Below are 6,000 nucleotides of genomic sequence, written 5' to 3'. Positions count from 1 at the left end.
TTCGAGCCCATTTTGCTAACTTGTCTGCATGTGAGTTCAACTGTCTTTTAGTCTAACTGAATTGGAAGTTAGGAAGACGGTTTCTGATTTCTCGAATTCTTCTAATATGAGTCAGAGATTCCCAGTGGACTGCATGCCTCTTGTTCTAGATATTCTTTATGATGTTGATATTGTCACTTTCTATGATTATAGACTGGTAATGGTGCTCCTCAGCCCAGAGAAGGCCATTAAGGATAGTTATAGCTTCACTTTCTTCACTGTTTTCTAGCTCTAGCAGTAGCTTATATAAATTTTGATTCAGCATTATGCACAATCAAACCCATTCTAATGTAGTTCAACAAAAAAAAAAAAAACCCATTCTAATGTTAGTATCAATAGAGGTGAAAGATGCATCTACGTTTATTTTGAGAAACTGACCCGTCGGTGGTCTCCATTATTCTAATTATTATTGGACATCCCACCAATCTCTTTGATTAGAGTTGGGGTAAGGTGGTAGAACTATGTCCAATCCACTCCTTTGATGGTCTATCAAGGGTTTGTTCTTTTTGCACGTGGGTATCAACTTTTGTAGCTTAAGATAATATGTTAACTTCTATATTGATCAAAGCTGAATGACATTTGGCTCAGCAATACTGATCTTGTATTTGTAAAGTTTTGGATCGCTTTCTCAGGAAACAATTGTCTTTTGTTCACTTGATGAACTACTCTTTGTCTCTTCCAAAAAACAATATTGCAAAGATGTAAAGGTCAATCATACCTGATGGTTATCTTGGTACTATTTCACAGACACTAGATACATGGGGATCAACCTTTGACTTTGATCTAGAACCACACCGTTCTATCTTTTTGTTAGCCCGCAGTAATGTTGGAGTTAAATCAGGCGGCAGGTTTCCTCTCAAAATTGAAATCTAGTACGGGTTTTCTAGAGTTACTACCGAAGTCGATACCGACAGAATTGGCAAAGATTTTACAGGAAGACAAGAGAGCCGTACTCAGAATCCGGCGCTAGTAGTATTTAGATTTTGCTATTTCTTTGACATTGTTTGCTTGATTAGTTTATTCTTTATTGCCATTGTTTGACTCCTTTGTAATGGGTCGGTCGGACCCTATTACTCGTTGAATATTTCAAATAAAAAGTGGAGTGTGCGAGTTGTTACCCCCGCACTCCCCCATTGCAAGGGCCAAGGAGTCATATTTTTAAGAAGTTCCTTAATTTTTAGTTTGGATTATCTTTTTTTGACCCTCTAATTTGTTGACAAGCTATTTTTGACCCCATATTTTTCGTAAATTCAAAATTAATTCCCTTTCTTAAATTGTCAGCTAACTTTAACTCTTAGAATTTTTTTTTCATAGTTACCTTTATTCTCAAAATAACTTCTCAGATCATTAACAACGACAATTGTTTATTCTAAATTCTTTCCAAAATTATGTTCATAATCTTAAATTAAATAACATAAAAAAGTTGATAGATTACCCAAATGCCTTTCCCGAAAAAAAAAACTACACGAATGCCCTAATATTGAATCTCAAAAGAGCCCTAAATCACAAGTACGTGGCCCTCACCAAAAATCGTAAACCAGTGAGGCATTATGTGTCCCACCTTAAACTCTAAACAGCAAGGCACCAATTGTGTCCCCCACCCTCTAAACCACCAAGATTACCCTAAAACGCCCACGTCCCACATCCTAAACCCTAAAAGACCTAAACTACCAAACTCACCAACTAGGCAACTATGCATCTCCCTCCTTGAGTCCTTTTTTTTTTGATGAAAGGACTCCTTGAGTCCTTGAACACAACCTTGGAAGGCCAGAAGGGCATTAACTATCTGGCCGACTTTGACCATATACAAATATTACCACCCGCTGGTTTAGCTAGTGGAGTTGGTAGGCGTTAGGACATAAAAGTAGACATTGTGAATTTTTATATTAATCACACTTTTCTTTTTTTGTTAATGATATATTAATCACACTTTTTAGTAGCTCGAATTAAATTGACATGTTTAATTTGTGATTCTTAATACTTGAAAAGACATTGACCGCCAAACTCATCAACTAGGTAATCTTTACAAGTTTACAATGGAGGGAACTCTCTAACAATAATCACATTATTACAAAAGGCGACAATCAAACACTCATATACTACTTATAACGTAAAGGAACCACCCGTCATTGGATATCTCAAGCTACCTTGAAGAGAATAGAAGAATCATAGAAAACATTTACTAACTTAGAATTATCTTATTGTAACAAAAGTATAACGAGAAAGCACGTATCCTAGCTAATAGAGCTACAAAATCCGTATTATGGAAAGACTTAGTTCATGATAGCCCAAACAATGCTCACTTGTAATCCGGTTTTCAATAGTATATTTCTTACGACAAAAAAGAAAGAGTATTCAGGTGTGACCCAATAAACTCACACTGTTATACAACAAATATTATTAAAAGAGAGATGCTAGAATCACAAAAGATTTTGACAAAAAAAAGTTCCCAGCTGATGTGGCGGTTGTGATTTTCATCTATCAACGGCCTAGATTTGGTCAAAGTTTGAAACCACACCCGCCACATCAGTTGGGAACCTTTTTTTGTCAAAATCTTTTGTAATTTTATCATTTCCCTTATTAAAATAATCACAGATATGTAAAATGGTTTATAACTTACTAAAACAATGAATAAAATTACTAGAAAAGTACTATTTTTGGAAATACAATCTTTTTGTGTAATTATATTATAATTTGTTGTACAAATAGTTTTTTTTTGTCTGAAATCATGTATGTATATCCCGTTAGAACCAAAATAAAAACACATAAAACTAAAATGCGGTATTTTTTAATATAGTAATACACCAACTTCTAGATTAACCTTTTGACTGATGGATTTTCATTATTACCGATCTATATTGTCTATCTTGGTAAAATTAAAAGGAAAACGGCATAAATGGTCAAGTGGGCAATAATGTAGGGTTGGATCAAGCATATTATTCCATATTAATTGCATTAAATTAAATATATTATTATTTAATAATTGAAAAATACCAAATTAATATAGCTGGTATTTGCAGGATATGTCCTCACATCCTGTATATTCTCTGTAGTAAGCTTAATTGTATTATTGTAATTGATGGATACCATGCACTAATACTTAAGTATTTAGTGCCCCTTCCACCATAAAAATTGGACAAGCCACATGAATTCTATATGAATATGGCCCCCCAATTTATGAAGTGCCCCTTGGATTTGGCACACAAGAATCCAATGTGATTCTTATGGGTCACATTTGAAGAGGAATAAGATTCTTACTAAAGAGGGTAATAGCAAACTCATGAGGTCTACTGGGGTTGTAATTTGTGTTATCTCAAAAATACTTTTTTGCAGATGTATGGACTAAATAACTCTTTAATCTACCATTAAACTACTAATAGGTTCATTGGAGTTAGATAAAACAATATGTATTAGTGATGTAGAAAAGTAGTTTTTCGGATATCACATAAAAAATATAACCAGATAATTCTTGATTGATTACTTATTCGTCCACTTATGGAGACTTCGGATGGGGATACCTGCAAGGACACGCCGATGCTCAAGTCATTTCAGTACTGTGCAGGCACAATATTAATGAAATTGTTCAGATTGAATTCAACTCAATTTTCAAAGCAAAGTTGTGTTATACTTATAGGTTTGTAAGACGACATCAATTCACAATCAACGGATAACCATGTGGCACAGTCGTATATTTGTCAGTAACAATTCCAATTTCGAAAGTATATATTTGGTGTGATCTGGTCTTTTGCGCAACCGTATTTTTTTGGAGCGAAGCTCAAGGTGCCAAGCTTACTTCTACAAACCTACTGCTTCGTCTCTTTGGTCAAAGCAGGCACATGCATTACTCATATCCACCTCTCTATTTGTCTTCATTCTTTGTCAGATTTCAAATGCCCAGGACACTCGTATTGGGCCCCTATGATATCCCCGGTTAGATTAGAGATCAGGTGGTAGAGCTTGATTGGATCCACCTCTCTGTTTACTTTATTAAAGGCTTGTCTGTTGTACATGCTGATGAGGCCAATACGTGTTGCTCATGTCAATCTGTTGACTTTTTGACTGGTCAAAGCTAACTAATGTTCGGGTTCGAACGTCGAATATCACACATTACAACATAATTAGTTTTTCTCCTCTTTCTTCATCCTTCTTTCCCTTATCTCTCTTTCTCCCCCTTTCTCTCTCTATCTCTTTCTTTCTTTCAAGTTTCCATTTGTTTCTTTATTCCCTCTCTTTTCCTTTCTCTATTCTTTTGTCTTTTTCTTCTCTCGCTCTTACTCTTCTTCCTCTATCTCATCTCTTTATCTTGTATCCCTTTGACCCTTTCTCCCTACTCTATGCTATATTTCATGGATAATTTCATTATATTCTATCTTATATAGATTATATTTTCATATTAATTATTTAAATACTAATTAAATTGGTGTATCACAAAACCTATTTAAAATCTGTAAAATTTAATGGATAGTATTAAAAAAGTTACGTTGTAATGACAACAGGAAATTGGGCCGGAGGCCCAATTTCATGTTTTTTTTTGTCAGAAAGACAAGTTATTTTTTTGTCTTTTTAGGCCCCACATGTAGTTTGGAAATAGTCTTGAAAGACAATTCTAAAAGCACTCTGAAATTGCCATTAGAATCTTAGCTTGTGAAGCTTTGCAAACTGGTTTGCACTGCTTTTGCAATCTGGTTTACAGAGCTTTGCAAACTGGTTTGCACTGCTTTGCAATCTGGTTTACAGAGCTTTGCAAACTGGTTTGCACTGCTTTGCAATCTGGTGTGCAGAGCTTTGCAATCCCGTTTTCTTTGCTTTGCAATCTGGTTTGCCTTGCAATGACTTTGCACACACTTTGCAATCTGGTTTGCAGAGCTTTGCAAACTAGTTTGCACTACTTTGCAATTTGATTTGTCTTGCAAAGCTTTGCAATCTGGTTTGCAGAGCTTTGCAAACTGGTTTGCAATCTCGTTTGCAAACTGGTTTGCAATAAGGTCAGTTTCGTCTTTTCCCTATATTAGATTGTTTACAAAAATGTCATAGGGAGCTGAAGCCTATAAAAAGTTGATAAATCCTTTTTAACCAAAACTCAAATTTTTTAGTGAGTTTTGGTCAAATTTCCCTAATGACAAAACCGATGTGTAAATTACTCAATCTTATAAAAAAAAGTACCAAAATTACATTTCTATCACTGTACAAAATAAACACCGAATCACGAATCTGCCAGGAACCATATTGTTATTGCTGCTTGGTTCAATAATACTAGCCACAGCTAGGCTGTCTTGAGAAAGTGGGATCTAGTGTCATTGGAATTTAATTAGTCTTAGTTAGACCAATAATATCGTGGAGCAGAAAAATAACTTTAGTGAGTGGCTTGCGCACATCAAGATTAAGTTATGTCATACACCAGATCCGAAAAATTATATTTAATATATTCAAATTGAAGATTTAAAAGATATAAAAACTAATAATATATTTATTTTTCGGGCCTTGATATTGAGTATTGTATGAGCAACTAGCATCTTTTGCATTAGTTTATCTAAAAGGACATTTTACTAGTTTAGTGGTTAAATGTACTACTAATACCCGTTATTATTATTTTTCTGTAGGAAGAGTCATTACATTCAATATAGAACATACACATCAGGAGTAGATACATGAATTGAATAAGTCTGATATTACTATCATGAAATACATCTTGGTCCTAAAAATCATGTAAAGATCTTTAAGGCTATTTGATCTAGAAGCATGAAAGTTCATTCCTACCTTACCTTTATTGAACCTGTGACTTTCGGATTTTCGAAGTAGATGCACAACTAACTGGCCAAGCAGTCGTTGGCATACGCAATTATTGCACATCAGAATTCTGCTAAATTAATCCAAGTACTCCAATTTTTACGTTTTGTAGATTTTGGAAACACGTACACGATGCATGCACAACCACATGATTAAAAATATAAATAAAATCTT

This window comes from Eschscholzia californica, unplaced genomic scaffold, assembly GCF_041429995.1.
Source record: "Eschscholzia californica isolate CP2 unplaced genomic scaffold, dmEscCali1.0.p SCAF_2, whole genome shotgun sequence".
Lineage (NCBI taxonomy): Eukaryota > Viridiplantae > Streptophyta > Magnoliopsida > Ranunculales > Papaveraceae > Eschscholzia > Eschscholzia californica.
This window is presented reverse-complemented; position numbering follows the sequence as displayed.